Source organism: Camelus dromedarius, chromosome 11, assembly GCF_036321535.1.
Source record: "Camelus dromedarius isolate mCamDro1 chromosome 11, mCamDro1.pat, whole genome shotgun sequence".
Classification (NCBI taxonomy): Eukaryota; Metazoa; Chordata; class Mammalia; order Artiodactyla; family Camelidae; genus Camelus; species Camelus dromedarius.
In genome coordinates, this window is record NC_087446.1 from 67,139,248 (window position 1) to 67,161,288 (window position 22,041).

The 22,041-nt window shown below is 43.8% G+C and overlaps 1 pseudogene; it reads right to left on the minus strand.

Moving 5' to 3' along the window:
* The window catches only part of LOC135322457 (trafficking protein particle complex subunit 9-like), a 56,462-nt pseudogene that overhangs the window by 2,467 nt on the left and 31,954 nt on the right, over positions 1-22,041 (minus strand).

Consider the following 22,041-nt stretch of genomic DNA (forward strand, 5'->3'; position numbering starts at 1 on the left):
AAAATATTATCACCCCAACTTGACACATTAAGAAACTGAGGTAGAGAAGTTTATCATATTGTACATGATTAGAGAGAGGCCACGTCAGACACCGTATTTAAACCCAAGCCCCTGTTCCAGGGCTCACACTAGAAATTGTGACATGCTGCCCCTTTCCTGCCCTCTCCCTGCAATAAATTTCTGAAGAGTCTTTTCTGTGCCATCTGGAATCACAATAACTTCAATTTTCCACAAAGAGCTATGTCACTCCCTAGAGGACATATCAAAATCTAAAGGGTTGGTATGGGAGGAGAGATTTGCATTTTCTGTTTCTCAAAGGAAACATGGCTTTAAAAGAAACTGAAAAGCACTTATCTAGTCTAAGCCCTCACTGTGCAGAGAAAGAAACGGAAGTTCAGAAGAGATGAGGAAAGGGCCTTATTAACAAATATTGCTTCAGCGCAGCATCATGCCACCCTGGGCACTGCTGGGGGAGGATCTGGGAGGCCCAGGAGAATGAGTGTTAGAAAAAGGAAAGAGAAGAAGCATACAAGGCCCTGTCTCTACACCACCATACCATGAAATTCCACCAAATTACCCAGTATGGGTGCAGCCAGTATTAAGGTGGGCTAAACAGGTTATAGAAACCTGGAAGTCTCAACCATAGTGCAAATTCCAACATTTACTCTGCTTTTTTCCCCAGTTCAAGCATCAACTAAGTGGGCACTCTGTTCCAGGGACTACACGAGGCCTGGAGTTCTCCCAAGTACAAATCTCTTTTACGTGTGCAAACCACATAAAGGCCCACCAGAAAAAAAGTGCCCACAGATAAGATGGAATTCCTGAAGCTGAAAGCAGTCAACCAGCGTATGTTACTAGGAAAAATGGTGCTGCTACAAAAGGACTCATGGACTTAGAAAGCAAACTGTGGTTAGTAGGCAGGAAAAGGGGGATTAACAGATACACGTTAATAAATATAAAATAAATGACAAGGACCTACTATATAGCACAGGGAACTATATTCAATTTCTTGTAATGAGTTGTGCTAAAAACAATCTAAAACATATTTATATACATATGCATATGTTTATAACTGAATCTCTGCCGTACACCTGAAACTAACATTGTAAATAGACTACACTTCATTAAAAATAATTTTAAAAAATAAGTACAAATAAAATCAACGCCATTAAGATAAAATAAAAGAACACTCTTATCCCCTTAGCTGTAGGTGGTGGAGAATTCTGGTTATAAGCACCAAGTCCACTGGATCACTCCAGCACTGACTGTCACTCTTTCTGACCATCAGACAGTCACTTGGCTTCACTGAGGTTACTTTTCTCTTCTGTGAAAAACTACAGTGACAACTAATGATGTATAGAATCTCATCATTCACAAGCCCAACAATTAGTGAGGACATCCCATGGGCTAGGCTCTGGAGAGATGAAAAGATAGGGTCCCAGATATATTCAAGGGTAGAAGAAGTTTATGCCATAAAGACAATTATTCTTCCTGTTTCGATAGACAGATTCAATGCAATTCTGATTAGAATTCCTACCAGACTTTTCATGGAATATAACAAGTTAATTTATGGTCAGGAACAGCCAAGAAACTTCTTTAGAACCACCACTGGGGAGGGGTGGATAGGTCATTCATTTCCACTGTTCTTTCTGAAGTGATGAAAACGTTCTGGAATAATAATGGTTGCACCACTGTGAATATGCTAAAAGCTGCTGAATTGTACCATTTAAATGGGTGGAATTCATGGTGTGTGAACAATATCACAATAAAGCTGTTATATAAAAAATTATTCCTTGACAATTATTTTTCCCTCTATACAACTAGTCTACCCCACAATTTAAGAAAAACAAAAAACCAAAACAAACTAAACTGTGCCAGGAGCTTTTTAGGACTGCAATGTCCCTGGGTCTCCAACGCCTCTGGTGGTGCTGTTCCTGTTAACACACACTAGCTGGGCTGGGCTAGTTAGGGACTGTAACTATGTTTTTAAAATCGACGGTCACACGTTTCACCCTGGGAGAGGGAAGGAAGGAGCATGTCACAGCCTCATGCCTTCAGCTCATTTTTAACTGAACCAAGCCCTGCTTTCAACACTGTAATCCCTGGCACTATAAAAACACCTGACATCAACAAGCACCTCCATCATAACACCTGAAAGTGTTCAAGGTACTTACCTGGGGCAGAAACACTGAGGGGGGAGACGGAAACTCCCTCAGCACTGGCGCTCACTTTTCCAGACTCCATCTGGAGAAACTGGGCTTTACAGCTTGAGGCTCTAAGCCCGGGAAGCAGCGCGCATGCCGCTGAGCTCGTCCTCAGGGAGCTGGAAAGGGAGAGGAGGGCAGCCCCGGGGTCGCAGGGCAGGGAAAGCGGGGGTGGGGACGCGGGCTGCAGCCCCGCTCTGAGGCCAGACCCAGCCCCAGCCGCCCGCCCCCGATCGGGTCCGCAGAACCTGCCCACCCGGGACACAGCCCTCCCAGGGGCAGGGACGAGCCTACGGCCAAGGAGAGGAAGCCCGGGAGGAGAGGACTCGTGGGCGGGAGAGGGGAAGGGGTCACCAGCCGCGGACTGAGGGGAGCCCGGCTGGGGCGAGAGGCGGCAGGTGCACACCTGGCCCTGGACAGCTGTGGCCAGGGCGCCGGGGTAGGTGGTGCGGGCAGAGGGGTCTGGCCCGAGAAATTCAGCTGAACACAGGCTGACTCGCGCCCTCGTGGGCTTTGACGCGAGGACCGCCCTCCCGCAGACGCCTGACCCCTTTCCCGGGAACCCCCCACCTTGCATTTCCACAGCCAGAAGCCCCGGCCCCGGGCAGGAGCTAAAGGCCTACCGGTCGACAGAGCTGAGAAGACTTTGGGGCCGATTCCCAGCTCGGAGCTGGGGCTTCCAACCCCCGGTCCAGCTGGCACCGACTGCGCATGCGCAGGAGGGCCAGAGATCCTCTCTTGGTTCTGTGATAGAGGCTGGGGCATCGAGGGAGGGAGAAGATGGGAGGAAGAGGAGAGGAGGGGAAAAGTGGAGGGAGACAGATGGACAGGAGGAGCAGAGAGTAGGTAGGGATCTGGAGAGGGGAGGGGTGTAGCGGAGATATAGAGAAAAATCTTTACTTCTGGGGCACCCCGAAGGAGGCGGCAGACCTGACTCTGTATCATTCTGTAACCCTTCAAGGACCGCAGCTCAAGTTTTACCTCCCTGGTCCAGCCCTCCAGGCGATGCCTCTGCTGAACCCCTACGGGGTTCACACCCGTTGTCCCCACGTGGAGCTGGGTTTCCTGTTGCTCTGGGAAACAAGCACCAGCAGGTGTTGTCTCTCAGAACTACCTTGGGATGTGTACATATTCCCCTTTTACAGGCTGGGAAAAAGGCAGGCACGATCTCTGCCTTAGCTCCACTGTCCCAGGTGTTGGCCTTGCGGGGAGCGGGAGGTACAAGATCAGAGCCCCAGTCAGAGCAGGCTGCTTGAATTTTGGTTCATAGTCCCATCCCTCCTGGGTAAAACACACCTAACCCAAGTGGAACCATCAAGGGCTCACAGTAGTTTCCTGGGTGTGGGAGAGCTGTCCTCAGTTCCAGTGCCCAGCTTGCTAGGTAGATAGGAGTCTTACCGAGTCCAAATTCATTCTCCTCAGTGAAGAACAGGCCAATAAGTAGGGAGACCCGCTGATGGGGCATGGAAAAGCAAGTTTCTGTAGAGCTAGATGGCAAAATAATGTCCTGGAAAACCATCTCCCCAAGTCAGAATTCAGGCTCTTTCCTACGTGCTTGGTTGTTGCAATCTTCCTGGTGTAGGAATTCCTTGTTGTTAGAATCCTTTGTTCTTGCAGCTATCTGCCTGGGTCAAATCTCTGTAAACCTCCAACAAAACAAACGTTATTTTCTATTCTGTAATTTGTTATCTTTTTATGAATGAAAAAGTGTTAAATATCCTTAAAGGTCAGAGCCTTCAGATTAGGCTCTTCTGTATATTTCAGGCTCTAGGCAGCATTGTTTTACAAGCAAGATGAAGCCTAGGAGACAGAGCAAAGGGTTAAAGTCAAAGGAACAGATCTAATATGGAGTCAGTTTTGTTTTTTCTATTACCGGGGCAGAAGCCACTTGAGGATTTAAATCCCTTTAAGTTAAAAATAACTAAAACTTTAAAGGAATTTACATACATAGGTGGGAATGTGCATAGCATATCTGGAAAAGCACACAAAGGATAGTAAACAGTGGCATCACCAGGGACGGCTGGAAGAACAGGGGATGAGGGAAAACTTCTTTCACTTGTGTATTTTTGTGCTGTTTGAATTCTTTTTAACCATATGCATGTATTTCTTTTTCAGTTTAAAAAAAGTGTAATGGAGCAAAAGAGTAACAAGCTCAGCAAATACAGCAGCCATGGAATCACTGAGCCATCAATTTGATTTCAGCCAGGAAGCATTTATTGACTCTGTCCTATGTGCCCAGTGCTGTTTTAAAGCTTCTTTTATTATTATTAATTTTATTATTATTAATAATATTATTATTGATTTTATTAGTAATTTTATTGATTTTATTTATTATTCTTATTCTTATTCTTATTCTTATTCTTATTCTTATTCTTATTATTATTCTTATTCTTCTTATTTTTATTATTTTATAAAATAGCAACATGCTATCCCTCACCCCTGCCCATGGCTGGTGGAAAACCAACTGAGTTTTTATTGAGTTATTTTCCAAGGAGTAGAGATGAGTTATAAACCGAACACTTCTTCAGGGCAAAACAGTTGGAGTGGTTTTACAGCACGCCAGACAGCTATGAAGAGTTTTCAATACAGGCACCCAGACGCTGAGAGAGAAATCCTCCAGGACCCTACAAAAAGCTGCCCAAACTTCCTTCTCCATGGCACTACTGAAATAGGAAAGAACAAATCTGACTCCATAGTAGATCTGTTCCTTTGACTTTAAGAAAGCCAAGTTAATACGCTCCGGTATTTTCATGGGTTATGATGTCACAGAGGAGATGGACAGGTTAACAAGGGACGACTCTGCAGTGATCACGGAGCCGGGGAGCGGGATGGGCAGCAAGATGTTTGACGCAGCCACAGCTGGGACCGCGCTTCTAGGCAGGAACCCAAAGTCACCTCGAAAAGTTGTCAAACACGTGTGTCTACATCCTCATCACCTGACATATATTAACGAGAAATGGAAACCCATAAAATGCCAATAACCTTGGTGGATATACCGTCCAAATTGCAAAGTCACAGTTTGACAACTGGCCATCCCGGTTCCCTGGGATTCATTCTTGGAGAACCTTAAAAACCACTCCTCTGTCCTCAAGAAGTGCTTTCTAGTTGTCCGATCTTTGGCTCAGGGATACAGCACGTTCAAGTGAACTTCAATGTCTGCACAGATTTGACTGTCTTTCTCCAGTTTCACGTGTCCATTCTAAAGAGGCCTGAGCTAAGTCCATCCTCCGTAAGATCTATTCCCTCCAGTGACTACTCATTGAGCCTGCAATTAAAAGTCAACTGAACAAGGCTGTCTGTCCTCAGCTAAAAAGTTCACCCACCCTTCACTGCTTTCTTAATCTCCTCTCCTGGCTAATTGCAACAGACTAACACCTCCCTCTACCAAGCTCCCCGACTATGTCAGTTTGTCTCCCCAAAGAGAAAGTAAGGTCCATAAAATAGGAGACAACTCCATAGTTGTTGCCGACGAAATGAATCACAGAGCTGCTGTGGTGCAAAATGTCTCCCGAGATTCGGGTTCCTTTATTTTTTATACCATCTACACAAAGGAGTAACTCTTGCCAAGCACAGAGAGTAAACATTTTTTACGTTGACGCATGTGCACTACATCTAAGTCTTCCTTATCTTAATTACAATGAGACTCTCCTGTTCCCAGGCCTGTTCCTTTTGAGGAACTAATAAACATTCTTGTCTGCAAGCAATGTTTCCCCTGGGAATGGGCAGAGTCCCTTGGCAGGAATTTCTGTTTGCAGATAAGTCCGGTCACTTCTGTGAAATGTCCCGCGTGCAGGCACATCCACAGCTTCTATGCTAAGTTTCCTTCACATAGTTACCTCTGAATTCCTAGCATATAGTAATGTCAATAAATAGAAATATGATTGTGGCTTCTTTCCTTTAAAACAATTCTGGTTCTTTAAATGACCCTTGGAAGAGAGGGGTTTGCGGTCCAGTATCTTGATCCGCAATACTCTGGAGGCCTTTTTCGGAATGGCTGTTCACTGATCCATTCAAAACACAACTTCTCATTCCAGGAATAGCTGTGCTTTTCTGCCAGGAGTTTGTGGTCACTCTCATGCCAGAACAGCTTTAAACTATATCCTTACTTTGGATTTGTTATTTTTCCCCTCTTCCAAAAATATTGACATTCCTTACTTTCTTGCCTTGAGGATTTTTTTTCCTAGTTCAACCTTTAGTAAACCAGGCTTCTCGGGATGGGCTTGCCCTTACATATGATCAGCCATCCAACTCCCAGTGTGAGAGGAATCGGGCTCACCTCCTGCCCTCCTGTCAGGGCAACTAAAACTCAGTTCAGGAGCCAACAGGCACCCCAGGGCTTCTAAGGCTCGCTTATCTCCCAGAATCCCTGCTTTCTGGTTTGTCTTGGCTTCTGAGGATTTCCCCTCACTTTCTTGACAATTAGCTGTGCAGCTTGAAAGATGAGGAAGGAAGGTTTTATTTCTTAATCAGAATTTCAAGGAACTTGTGTAATGAAGGTTTTCACGAGATTCTAGAACACTCCATTGCCGAGACAGAAAACACACTAGATATTTTCTAAATTTAGATATCATGTGCATTTTTCTTTGTTTTTGTTTTCTTAACTGCTAACAGACATTTTTTAATTAAAAAAAATAACGCCCCAAATAGGATATAACATTGAAGGGGCATACAAAATTAAAGGACAAAGACAGAAAAATGATAAATACTGTACAAAGTTAATATAATACATACACTATGGATCAGATCAGCAATTCTCAATAACAGCTAATTGAAATATGATCATGAGGTAAAACGTCTCTCCTGTCAGGAGATGGCCAACAGAAAATAGAATTAATACAACAAACTAAAATTCTAAGTCTGGCGAGGTACAGAATGCTACCAGCTAAATGTGTCTTATTCTGGAAAAGAGGGAGGCTCAACAGCTCTTTACTGTGGAGCCTGAACCCAAGTGAGGGCGGTAAAGTGAGCTCTGTAAGTACCCAATTAACAAAGTGAGTGATGAATAAAGAGACGTGAGCTTTGATGACAGAGATGATACTACTATTCACTTGTCATGTAAAGTATGTCTTCACGTTCAGTGATCAAACCTCAGCATCCTCAGGGATTGAGATTATAGGAAAATGCAAGGCCGGGCCCAGACCTCCTCTTTGAGCTCGTGACATTGCACTTAGATGTCTCAAGGGCACCTCAAACTCCACCTGCAAAGAGCGGACTTCATGGTTCTCCTCCAATAGCAGTCCTGCCCAGGGCCCCTGGTCGGGGGATAAGGTCTCCCTCCCTATCCCAGCTCAGGCCCATCACTCACAGATGTGACTGGACCCCTTCTTCAGGGCCCAGATTTCCTCAGTCATGGAGTACCACCAACCACACCTGTCCTACCAGGTACTCAATGGCACTCACTCAGCACTGACTCTGTGCTGGGGACCACGCTGCACACTGCACACACGTAATCTCACTGGATCTCCACAGCAGTCTTGGGAAGTCGGTACATCACTGCTTTAGTTGATTAGATAAATTGTTTCACTTCCTTGAGTGCGTCATCCAAAGTGCCACGGCTACTGAGCCACAAACCTGGGACTGAAAACCACTTGAAAAGTGAACACTGCTACACCTCGCAGCCACCCTACTCTGACTCATCACATCACCTCCTGCCGAGACTTCTAAATGTTTCTAAGCATTCTACAAGACAAAAGTGATCTACGAGAGCACCCCTCTCCCCTACTAAAAATCTGTCAATGACGGTCCACTGCCCTTAGGAGAAAGCCCCACCGGCCTGAGCACAGCCCAACGGCCCGGCATCCGCGTCCCCTGCGTGGCCTCACCGCCTCATCCACCACACAGCCCTACACGTGCCGTGTCCAGGACAGGGATGCTGACTCCGTACAACCCGGGGCTCGTCTCAGTCGAACAATGAACACCCTCTTCAGTGGTCACCCTCTTCATTGCTGACTCTCAGAAAAATATTTTCTCAGGATGAATCAATATCTTTTTCCTTACAACTTCCCGTCATTGATAATGAGCTCCCCCCAAAAGAGAGAAGACATAATTCTCAGTCTCCTTATCTGTAAAGTGTGAATAACAAGGAAATATGTTAGGTTTTAAGAGAAATAATATTCATGTGAGGCTGACGGACAATTCCCAACATACAGTAAGCACTCAATATGTGCTTACTTAATATTAATAAGAATATATTGCATTCCAGCAACCTTAAATCAATGTTTTATGGCTTTCTCCAACAGACTGACAAACTGTTGGACGAACCCCTTTGAGCAGATCAGCACAAGTGTACTAGGAGAGGTAAGTGCTGACTTCAGTTACAGCTGCAGCCAACCAGCACTACGGGGAGGGGGCAGTTTGCTCAAACTCTTACATGTTGCTTGAGCATTTAGTTGTCGTTATTGAATAAAGACAGGTGTTCTTTAGTCAAAGCTCCTGAAACATAAATCTTCAAAGACTGATGCAAATTAGATTTAAAGAACAACACTCTCAATCGAAATTATTTGAAAAATATAGTCTTAGCTCCTCTGCACATCAAAAGGCCATGTTCTTAATGTATCTGACTAAATACACCAAAAGGTTTGTTTAAAAGAAATTAAGATGAAGCCATCCTGAATAAGCTCTCAGTATCAACTGCACAAAGCCTCAACCAAGGGTCTCATTTCTCACTTCCAGATAGGTGTTCAGGTAGATTAACGTGAGTCTTGGTTTCTTATAACATGGGGGTCAGAAGAGTTGTGGATAGATTTATGTAGCAAATATAAACCTAGAGTATTTGCTGTGTGGGAATCCTAGAAATAAACAAATTGATATATAGTCCCACCCTTAAGAAGCTCAGCCTTTCCATTTACAACAGCATTAAAAATTAAATGAGAGATACATTTAACAAAAATTTACAAGATTTGTACATTGAATATTTTCAAGTATCACCAAAATAAAATTTACAAGATCTACATATATGGAAGACATCTCATGTTCATGGAATGGTAGACAATATTGTTAAAAATGTTAAGACTCCTCAAAGTGATCTACAAATTCTGTGGAATCCCTATCAAAATTCCAGCTGACTTCTTTGCAAAAATTGAAAAAATTGATCCCAAAATTCATATGGAAGTGCAAGGGGCCCAGGACAGCCAAAACAATCTTGAAAAAGTAGAGCAAAGATGGAGGACTCACTTTAAAGGGTACTAAAAAGCTATAGTACTCAAGTCAGTATTGTACTGTCATAAGTTTGGATTAATAAATCTATGAGACACTATAAAAACCCAGGGGGAAAAAACTTACATTTACATTCAGTTTTCCACAAGGGTGCCAACAACACTTCATTGAAAGTAGAGTCTATTCTACAAATGGTGAAGTGACACCTGGGTATCTGCAGGGAAAAGAAGGTATCTGCAGGGAAAAGAATGAATCTGGAATCTGGACCCCCATATTTTATATAACAAATAAATTTAATTCAAAATGGATCACAGACAGAAACATAAAAACTAAATGTATAAACTATTTGAAGACACAGTATAAATCTTTGTGGACCTAGGATAGGCTTTGGTTTCCTAGATACAATACCAAGTGCACAAGTGATAGAAGAAAAAAGCAGATAAACTGGACTTAATCTAAATTAAAACATTTTCTTACAAAGGACATCATCAAGAAAGTGAAATGACATTGGAGGGGGTATCTCAAGTGATAGAGTGCGTGCTTAGCAAAAAAAATAAAATAAATCAATACATCTAATTACCTCCCCTATAAAGAATTTTTTTTTTAATATTTAAAAGTCTAAAGTGAAAGGACAATCTGCAGAATAGGAGAAAAAATTTGCAAAGCATGTATCTAATAAAAGAGTTGTATCCAGGATATATAACAAATGCTTACAACTGAACAATACAAGAAAATAGACCCAATTTTTAAATTTGCCAAGGATTTAAATAGATATACAAATGGCCAATAAGCATATGAAAAGATGCTCATCATCACTAGCCAAATCAAAATGAAAATGAGATCGCTTTTTACACCCACTAGGATGGTTATAATCAAAACATGGACAATAATAAGTGTCGTTCAGGAGGCAGAGAAACCTCATATGCAGCCAGTGGAAAGGGACAATGGTGTAGCTTCTTTGGAGAATTATGGTGTTTCCTCAAAAGGTTAGCGTTATATTGTTCAGCAATTCCACTCCTACATATAGATTTATCCCTCAGTATCCTCGGGGGGTTGGATCAGGAACCCCCCACCCTGGATAACATAATCCAAGGATGTTCGAGTCCCTTTACAGCCATCTGGATCCATGAAGTGGAAACTACAGATATGGCGGACCAACTGTACAGCCAACAGAATGAAAACATATTCTCATAAAATCTTGCACATCAATATTCATGGCAGTATCATTCAGAGTAGCCAAAGTTACAAACAATATCCATCCATAAATGAACGGATAAACAAAATTACCAAGAATAGGCCCACAAACTTTTGGTCATTGAATCTTTGACAAAGGATGTTAGAACATACAATGGAGTAAAGACAGCCTCTTCAGCAAATGGTGTAGGGAAAACTGGACAGCTGCATGTAAATCAATGAAGTTAGACTACTCCCTCACTGCATACACAAAAATAAATTCAAAATGGCTTAAAGACTTAAACATGTCGACAAGATAGTATAAAACCCTTAGAAGAAAACATAGGCAAAACATCTGACATACATCTCAGCAATGTTCTCCTAGAGCAGTCTACTGAAGCAATAGAAATACAAGCAAAAATATACAAGTGGGATGTAATTAAACTTACAAGCTTTTTCACAGCAAAGGAAACATTAAGCAAAACAAAAAGAAAACCTATGGAATGGGAGAATATATTTGCAATAAATGAGATTGACAAGGGCTTAATTCACAGAATATATAAAAAGATTTACATGTAATAAGAAAGAAAAACAAACAATTCAATCCAAAAATGGGCAGAAGACCTAAAGAAACATTTCTCCAATGAAGACATACAATTGGCCAATAGGCACATGAAAAAGTGCTCAATATCATTATCAGAGAAATGCAAATCAAAACTGCAATCAAGTCTCACCTCTCACCAGTCAGAATAGCCACCATTCAGAAGTTCACAAACAATAAATGCTGGAGAGGCTGTGGAGAATTGGGAACCCTCCTACACTGTGGTAGGAATGCAGTTTGGTGGAGCCATTGTGGAAAACAGTATAGAGGTTCTTCAAAAGACAAAAAATTGACCTCCCATATGACCCAGCAATCCCACTCCTATGCACATATCCAGAAGGAACCCTAATTCAAAAAGACACCTACACCCCAATGTTCACAGCAGCACTATTTACAATAGCAAGACATGGAAACAACCTAAATATCCACTGACAGATGAATGGATAAAGAGGTTTTAGTATAATTGTAAAATAGACTACTATTCAGCCATAAAAATATAATAAAATAATGCCATTTGCAGCAACATGAATGGACCTGGAGAATGTCATTCTATGTGAAGTAAGCCAGAAAGAGAAAGAAACATATCATATGAGATAGCTCACATGTGGAATCAAAAAAAACCAAAAACCAAAAAACAAAAAAGAAAGAAACAAAAAGATGAAGTTATATACAGAACAGAAACAGACACAGAGACATAGAAACCAAACTATGGTTACCAGAGGGGAGAGGGTGTGGGAAGGAATAATTTGGGATTTCAAGATTTGCAGATACTGACTATGTATAGAATAAACAGCAAGTTTATACTGTATAGCACATGAAAATATATTTAATATCTTATAGTAACTTATGTTTAAAAAGAATATGAAAATGAATACAGGTATGTTCCTATATAACTGAATTGTTCTGCTGTACCCAAGAAACTGACACAACATTATAAACTGACTAGACTTCAATGAAAATATTTTTAAATAGACCAATAAGGAAAAAAAAGAAAAAGGATATTATCAAACCAAAAGAATAAAGTACTGATTCAGGCTACAATATGGATGAACCTTGAAACTTTATGCTAAAATAAGCCAGACACAAAAGGACAAATAGTGCCCTTTTAGATGAACTGTATCTAAACGTTTACTGTACTACTCCTGTAAATTTTCCCGAGGTTTGAAATCTATCAATATCAAAATAAAATGTATTATTCATTAAAAACATAAAAGGATTCTTTAAAGGAGGGCTTTAATTATTAAATGCAGAAGTGCAAGTAAAGCTCCTGGAACAACACTTTGCACGTCCACAGACAGTCACTGCTTTCACTGCCACTCAGAGGGTGGTGCCAGCGCTGAAGAAGGCTGCCTCCACTCGCTCCCCTGCAGAGAGTTGTGAGAGCCTGGGCTCTGACAGGCAGGGTGACGGTGACCCTGGGTCAGACACAGCCATGCCCCAGACTCTGCGATAACCAACTTTCTTATACAAACTGCTCCATGTAACATAAACACGCTACAGGGATGTAACTTACAACACAGGGAATATAGCCAATGTTTTACAATAACTATAAATGGAGCATAACATTAAAAATTGTGCATCTATTGTACACCAGAAACTTATATCATATTGTAAATCAGCTATACCTTTATAAAAAATTAAAAAATAATTTAAAAATGTTATCTCTTTAGTAGGCAATTTGGTTTTTAAGTAAATACTAAACAGCTTAGAATGTATAAAAGCATTAAAGTGTGATGTTTGTTTACATATTTATTTACTTTCAGCCTCCTGCTAAAAGAGAAATTAAACAATTTTTTTAAACACAGCTTAAAAACCATAACAACAAATAGACAAAGTGAGAGTGAAGAGAAAATGGAGATTCAATAATTAAATGAAACCAGGGGGAGGTAAAGTCATAAAAATGGATGCCATTAAGCCAGGGTAAGTGTTAAAGGCCTACTAGAAATTCAGCTGTAAGATTCTTGGCAGCTGATGTGAAGGAAAAGCTCAGCTGGGCTAACGAGCTAAGTCATAAATCTAAGTGTGATAAGTGTCGCTTTAGTGATCTAAGTTCTGCCGGGCTAACTCGTAAATCTGAAGTTTAGTGTTAGTTTACTGGGCTAACAAGCTAACTCGTAAATCCAGTCTCAACATGTGTCAGTAACGTGATCTGTTCCAAATTGATAAGCTCCAGTGTACTGATTACTTGCTTTTTGTTGTTTGAGCCTTATTAGCTAATAGCCCCATACTTGTAATTAAACCTATAAAACCTCATGTGCATATCTTGGAGGTGCTGAGAGCTTCGGAGCAGAAGCCCCTCTGAGCCCGCTGGCAAAATAAATCTGAGTACTCCAACCCTCCGAGTGGTGCTTTTTTCTTCGCTGGCCTGTGGTTTCTGTAACATTAAAGCAAAAAGAAAAAGATGATGGGGCGGTCGGGAGAGCTAAGTGGTAGAGCGTGTTCTTAGCATGCACGGGGTCCCGGGTTAAAGCCCCAGGGCATCGACTAACAGATAAATATACCTAATTACCTAACCCCCCAAAAGAGACCCAAAGAAAAGAAAACGATAAATTTCTTTCATAAAAAAAACCTGATATTAAATTTAGATTAAATATTTTAAGAAAAATAGAAAAAGATGAGTGACACAAGCGATAATGCCCGAGAGATAAATCCGCGGTGGCTGCTGGAAGGTCCCCATATCCCACGTGCAAAAATCTGAAACAACCTTCTCACCACTCAGTCATCCTCAGCCCACCCCACCCCTCCCCCTGTTAAATGCAGGAGCACAGGCAGGGCCTGGCCTTTGCTCTCTCTGTGTCATCACAGTGAGACAGGATGGAAGGGGGCAGAACACAGCCATTCAAGGAAGGCCATAGCAATTAACATCAAAATGGTGAAGGATTCAACCTCCAATAGGCCTTGAGGCTCAGGATGAAGAGATTTAACTTCTAGCAGAGCTTGAGCTTCATTATACACCCATTGTAATAGTAACATGGTTAATAACACGCCCCCAGGCAAAATGGCAGTCCCAAGGATAGCCACAAAAGGTCACAGGGTGGGAAATGGCCAACTCCCCGGGAATCCCAGCCCCTTGCCCTTAGGCTGGTCCTTCTACTTATTAGCATATGAAACCACCAAGCCCAAGAAAACAAGCAACACAGCGCCGCCTCGCGGTCAACCCTCTCTCTTCCTCTTCGGAGAAAGCCCACACTCTGTCTGTGGAGTGTGTACCTACTTTTAATCTGAGCACCCAACCCCCACACCTCGTGGCGATTCTCTTGGCTTTCAACGTATCTCTCTGAGTAAATCTACCTTTACTCAACAGTTGTTTGCTCTTGAATCATTTCCTACACGAAGCCAAAGACCAACATCTGGAGGGACAAATCCCAGGGGCTCAACTAATGCGTGGGACACAGCCCTTCTCATGCCCCACATCTGTTTTCTTGTATCAACAGGACTGGGCTGTGAAGGGAGTTCTTAGGCCCCAGCTAAGGGACAGAAGCAGCCCTGGCGTCGCCCTGGTTCTCTGTGGTTCTCTGTTGTGCTGACTCCCCAGCCACAGAGCGTTCTTCCTAGGCCTGTCCCCACAAAACCCTTCTCTCCAAAATACAAGAACATCATGTCACAGTCCTCTTGTTCAACCAGGAAATGTTCAGCCCACTTTTTCCTTCCCCAGTAAAAACCTAACTGTTCTCCTTCCCATCCCACCTCTTCTTTCTTTGTGAGAACCCTGCTCTTCACACAGACCATCCTGAACGCCGGTGCCTTGCTGGCTGGGACCGAGATGTTTCAGTCTCACAGCCTGCGTCCTTTCACTTTACCCTTGCTACCTTAAGCCTTTCCTGAGTCTCCCATCCCTCTGATTCTGAATTTCACAAAGTGCTGAGGTTACAGTCACTATGTTCATACCTCCCAGGTTTTAGCTAGTTTTCCTTTGCAATATCTTCACTAAGGAGCTGCATCAAGAAGTTTAAAGAGTCTATTCTTACATTTGAACTGAGGAGCCTGCATAAAATTTAAATGGCATTGAAGAGAGGGTTAACCAGGGACAGAGTTGTCGCAGGTCCTAGTCAACAGTGTCACGAGGCAAAATGTTCTTCAAAGACTCAGAGTGGCTTCTGAACAGGGAGTCGGCAGGGAGAAGATGCCAGGCAGTGAGTGGAGTGAGTGACACTGGGTACCCTTCCCCAGCTGGGGAAGAATTGGATTTTGTTCTAGTTTTCCAAACAATTTCTTACTACCATTTTCTCTTATTGTCACATACCATTTCCTACAAATTAAGAAAATCAATGTCAGTCATTTGGGTCACTTGGGAGAAGCTACGTGATGCCATTCACAGGGCTGTGACATGACAGCCACACCAGTCTAGGTTAAAAGACCAGTGGGGGTAATTTCCGAGGTATAGAAGGGCATGCAGCAAACTCCCCAGTTTCAATGACCTCATCTCAAAGGTGGGGCCAATACAACTACCAAGCAATGCACGTGATGATTGTGGCCAACATCTGTCTACAAGGTTATGTGCCCGTGACAGCTGTCGCTTAATGGTGAATGAGTACGATCAGCGAGGCTCAGTCTACCTGGCCACACGCTCCCTGCCTTCCTGACTTGGTGCAGCAGCAGAGCTTGTTTAGCTGAGATGAACGCCCCCAGAGCAGCCCAGACGGGAAAGCTCCCATCTCTGCACAGCGAGGTGTGTTCCTTTCCTTCTCAAAGCTGATTAGTTTGCTGTCGTCTGTTTTTATGTTTATCCCTTTAGTACCTGCCTCCCCTCCTGGGTTTTGCTCAAAAAGCACAGGGCCAGGTATGTCTTGCTGCCTGCTGGATATTCTGGGCTGGGAGACAGGCGAGCCCACACCTGCTGAACGGAGAGGCCAGAAGGCCCAGGGGCCCATGCTGAACCGAGGACCCTGCACCCAAAATTATGGTCTGAGTTTGGGCAAATTACACAGTCTTATTTACCCTGTGATTCCTCATCTGTCCAAGAAAATAACTGCCCATGGCACATACAGTTACAAAGATTAAAGGAAATCACCAAATTCACAACATATTCAAGGGGCCACCAGTGCGTCCTCAACAGACACATGCTGCCTTTACGGCTCTGACACACGCTAAGTGGGGCGGACGGACGCAGTGAACACTGCTAAGTGCCAGTGTGTTAAGTGCTTCATGTGTGTTATAATATTGTTTACAACTTGCAACAAACTCAGGAAGAAATGAATATTATCATGCACATTTCACAGATTCACCAACAGGTTAAGGGAAGTTACACTCTAGTCCAAGGCCCTTTGGTGAGGAAATGGCTATTTAAGCCTGAATCTGAGCCCAAGCCTAGGCTACGTCTCTCTCCAATCCACCTGACCACTTGCCTATGAAAGCCACCTGTCCAAAACACAAGTTTGCACAGGCCAGCTCTTAAATGCAATGTGTGCCACTGTTTGTCAATGTTGGTTAATTACCATAAACTGCTCTCCGAAACCGCTACAGAAAAGACAGGTGGACCCACATCCCTGCCCACAAAGAAGAGGAGTTCTGTCTTGCCTTCTCCTGTAGTGTGCAGAACACCTTCCCTACACCACCAAATCTTTTTTATATGCTTCATCCGTGTTTATGTTTGCACACGGCATATTAAACTAGAAGGTAACTGCAGTAATTTCATCTCGGTTGCTTTCCAAGTTTGCAGATTATCCATAATCAGTCCGTGAACGAAAATACTACAATGTGTATGAAAATACTGCAACCATGTCAGTAAACAAAGAATGCTGAAACCAAGTCAACAGCGGCTGCCGCCACCCCCCAGCGAGGACAGGCCTGCAGCCCAGCCTCTGCAGCCACTCACAATGGTGCCCTCTGAGGGGACTCAGTATAAGAAAGGACAGGATACTGGCCCTAGATAGCTAGGTGCTTGTCAAATGAATGAATTCAGTGAGCCCTAATGTTTGCTTCCTCCCATAAATATAAAAGCACTAAATTCTTTAAATTGAGATATCTGGTTTTCTTTATATAACAAGCAATCTTTAATTGTTCCAACTACCTGGTCTTTGTTGTAAAGCTCCTATATTTTTTAGCTCCTCCCCTACGTCTTTGGAACAGTCCCTCAGAGAAATCTGAGAGGCTGTCATCCCCGCTGGAGTCCTCTCACCGAATAAAACTTAACTCTTAACTTTTATGCTGAACATTTATTTCAGTCGACACAACTTACAACAAACCCAGGAAGAAGTGAATTTTATCATGCCCATTTTACTGATTCACCAACAGGCTAAGTGAGGTTACATTCTATTCCAAATTCCTATGGTGTGGAAATGCCGATTTAAACCTGAAGCTGGGGTGCCCATGCCTGTGCTCCTTCTCTCTCCCATCTACCTCATCACTTCTCTGTGAAAACCACCTGTCCAATACACAAGTTTGCAGCCGGCCAGCTCTTAAATGCAATGTGTGCCACCATTTGTCAATGCTGGTTAATTACCATAAACTGCTCTCAGAAGCCGTTACAGAAAAAACAGGTGGACCCAATTCCCTGCCCACAAAGAAGAGGAATTCTGCCTTGCCTTCACCTGTAACGTGCAGAAACCCTTCCCTACACCACTAAGTTCAAACGTATGTTTCATCCGTGTTTATGTTTGCACAGGACTCATTAAAGAACAAGGTGTCTGCAATAATTCCATCTCGGTTCCTTTCCAAATATACAGATTAGCCCAAATCAGATCCAGAACAGACACAACTCATCAAATCCGCAATGAAACACACTGGATTAAGAACAAAATGCTTGTCCTAGTCCAGAAAACTACGGGTCCCTCTTTCTTCCTGTCATTATACAAACCCACCAGAACTCAATAATTTGCTGTCTGCTCATCCGGAAACCAAACTCAGAGAAGAGTCAACTCAGCAGAGCACCCTACTGGGGAGAACACCCCGCAGCAGCACTGCGAGCTTCTTGCCCTCCCACATGCTCTGCTGACCCTTAGTGTCCTCCGTGACCATGCCAAAAGAGCTGTTCCCAACAGCTGCAAAGTCCCACACATTACATAAAAGCATTTTATTTTAGACGATATGTTACATATATACCCATCTCTGAAAGCAGCTTTTCCAGAAGCTCAAATCTTCAACATTAATCTGCAAAGGCAATCCGGGTCCCCAAGGGAAAGCAAGTCTTAAGACAATGCTAAGGCCTCCAAAGTCCTCTCCAGAACCATCAATCAAACTGCCTGCAGGTCTGCAGCTGCAGGCGGCTACATGTCTGTTTTTAAAGCACCCCCCTCCTGCCTTCGTGTGTAACAATGTCCCTCTACGCCCTCCCATCTCAGGGTAAGAGCAGCCACTGCAGAACCTTGCAGGGCAGCACTGACAGTACTGGACACAGAGGATCAGAGCTAAACTAAGCCTTCTGATGACACGAGCTTGTCACTCTGTCACTTTACAGATGAAGATATATATAGAGAGGTGGGGTGATCTTGCTCAAAGTCACACAGCTAATAAGTGGCAAAGTGTATAACTCTGCTCCTCCCTTCAGCGTGACGCCCCATCTGGGATGCTCACAGGGTTCTCTCGTGCCTGCCTGACCAGTCCTTTCCGGTCACTGATAACCCACCACAGGGTCTGTCCGCAGGCTGCCTTTTCAACATCTTTTCCCTCCAGTTTCTCAGGAAAAAGGCTGCTCCGGCCACTGTATGACTTCCGGCTCACCGAACCCTCCGTGCTCAGGCCAGTCATGCCTGTGTATCCGGCACCCTGCTCAGAGGCTCTTCCGTCCCTGCAGGTGGATTTTTCCACTCTCTGCAGGACACCCCCTCAAGGGAGCCTTCCTCTCGCCCTCAGCATGGCAGGTGTCCCAGGCCACATCCCGAGCTGCCCCATTAAGAATGCTTGTGCCCAGTTCTGCTAGTCAGACCAGCAGCTTCAGAGCCCAGGTTTATGCCCGGGTCACCAGGCAGAACTACTGCCCATCTCCCAGCCCCTACCCAGCAGGTCACCAGGAAGTCACAGTAGGTGCCCCACCCAATCCAGAAGGCTGTTCACTTGCCAGCACTGATGATGACTGCTTTCCAACCTTTGGTCAGTTTCACACAAAATAGCAGCTTTCACTTTGAAGCGGGGGGGTTTCCCTTCTGCTGTCCATCCTTACCGGAAACATCAAGGGAAACTAAATCACCTTTTCTCAAATCTATTCGGATGACACATTTCCACCCACAATACTCACATACTCAAGAAGTTTGGGTCCACGTGGTTTTGTTTCCCTTACGCTAAGTGGCTCAAAAGACTTTGGGATTCTTTCTCTTTGGAGGGTATTTGTTTGTACTCAGTTTATCGGCTTTAATCTGTTTTTGTCTCTCTCATCAGGGTCCGTGGCAGTTGCCACTTCTCTCTCCCTACAGCAGCCTCCCTCCCAACTTCTAATCTAGGAAATCAGCTGTGATGAGGGGCCCGGGGGAAGTCACAGAAGATGGATCTAAGGCACAGAGAGGTGACATAATTTGCCCGAGAAGATCAGCTTCAACCCCCAACAGTGTGTCACGTCCCTCTGTTTAACACTTATGCTAAACTACTTAACTTTTAATAGATTATGGTTATAAACAGATGAGGTATCAAAATACATACAAGGACACACGTCAACTCTAAGATTTTCATTAACTCCACTATTTTGCTTCTATTTATTTTATTTGTATTAAAAGAATTAAGAACCTCTGCAGTCAATATAGCAAAATGTTAATGGGTTTTAAATCCAGAATATAGAGGCATAAGTGTATTACTCACACTTTTTTGTATATTCACAAGGTAAAATGATTTGAAGGTCTCTCTCCCCTGCCCCCTACCCACTACTGGCTCTCACCTGAACTCCCAGACCACACATCTAACAGCCTTTCATTTTACCCACAGCTGAACTCATCAGTTTTCCCGCAGAAATCCCTCTGCAGCTTCCCCTCCTCAGAGCACAGCAGGACCATCATTTACCGTATTAATCCACCCAAAAACCCTGGCCTTACTCCATCCTACCCACACAGACATCATTCATCCTTTCATTTTACCATCTAACATGAGTTCAATCTGTTCGCTTTTTCCCACTGACCGTCCCACTTCTCAGGTGGAAGCCACAAATACTTCCCACATGGAATCATGAGTCTCCCAGTGGCCCCCCAGCCACTTTTCCCTACTTGACACAAATGGGATTCTGTCACTCCCATGCTTTTAAGACTCTTTTCAAACCCACTGTTCTTAGAAGAAACTCCAAGTTCTTCACCTGGTGAAGGTCTTTGCCATGAAACTATCAGCTCAGGGAGGGGAGGACCCCCCCTCTCCCCTCAGCCCCACCCTCTGGCAGAGCATCACCTCTGGAGGACCTGCTGAGCTACACAAGCCTGTATTCTAACCCTGGTCTTGAGTTCTTAGCAAACTGCTTCACTTATCCATACAAATCCAAGGTAGATTAGAAAGATGTTAGATATTTAACTAGACTTTTGATTTGGGGATTTTGCACTAGCAACCTGCAAGTACATGTTCTAATACTTCTGTCTTCTTAAAACCACACCCAGATTTCAGTGGTTTCTGTGGAATGCTTTCAGAATAAAAGGAACTGTACTTTCACAGACTTTTTGTTTTATAATATGAACAACCTGGACAGGGTCACGAATAGAACCGCCTAAAAAGTGACAGAAGACGGGTTAGAGGCATAAAGCAACAGGTCGCAAGGACAGTAAGAGCAAAGTTGTTTCTCCAAATCCACCCTAAAAAGTGAAAGAACAGAAAATTCTGAATTTTGAAAGTAAAAGACTATCATATAAAAAATAAAATAATCCTCTTCATCAGGGTTTCAAGATCTGACTCCAGATATTTTAGCAGGCCATACTGAATCCTAGCACAGAAAAATCAGATGGACTAGTGGTGAGTAAGTTCCAGGAAAACGGCAGTAAAACCTCCACTTGTAAAAGGACACACAACCACTTGTCGAAGGTGATTGTAAACCACATTCTGGAGAAATTCAGAAGATTCAGGTTCCACTTCCAGATGGTGATGACAAGGAAGAACCGCTTGGATGCACGCTTCTAACTGAGTCACCGGCATTCTAACACTGCAGGGGGAAAAGGAGGCCCTCAGTCAAGAGCAGAGGTGTTCCTGTCGTGTTTCGCAGGCCGCGCCTCGGGCACTCAGTGCCCTGCAGCAGCCCGGCCCCAGGCGAGGACACGCAGCGTGGCCCCCCAAAGCAGGAAGGGCACTGTGCTTGAGAAAACCCACCCCTGATGTGGGCAAGAGGGGCTGGTGGGGTTGAGTGAACCTATAAATGCCCACAGAAACACACCTGCATTCATTCAAGTGATACAACCAAAAGTAGCAGGCTATTTTGCAAAATTTCAATTGTCAGTGGAAATTTTACCATTCCTTTCTGCTTGTCCCCTGCACTCTGAGACAGGCTCAGGCTCTCTCACACCTGCAGGTCTGATGCAATAGTTGTGAAGTCATTTTACTTTGCTGCGATTGTCCTCGCTTCCCGTATCACTCTGTCCTCTCTTAACACAGTCAGATGTCTCTCCCTGAGTTCCTTGCTCCTGCTCCTCAGATCCTGAGATAAAGGGCAAGTGAAGACACATGACCAGAAAAGGCACTGTGGACTTGAACAAAGTCCTCAGTGACCCCCTAGGTGAGTGCTGCCTACCTGTCAACTTCAGTTCTCAAGGTTCTGCCCAGGGTGACATCCAGCCAGGAGAGTGGCCCAGGCCAATTAAAAGCTGTGTGGCTTGGGTGCAGGGACAGGTGCAGGACCTGTTTCTGGAGCCGGGCCCCTCCACACATCTGCTCCCCTCTCGCCCTAGGCCCAGCTGCCAAGCCCCCAGCCACCCTGAACTTCTGCATTTCTCTTCTACTCTACTCCAAACAATTTTCCTCTTCCTTTTTTCCCAAATTATCCCCAGCTGGAGTGATTTTTCAATCACAGTATCTGAA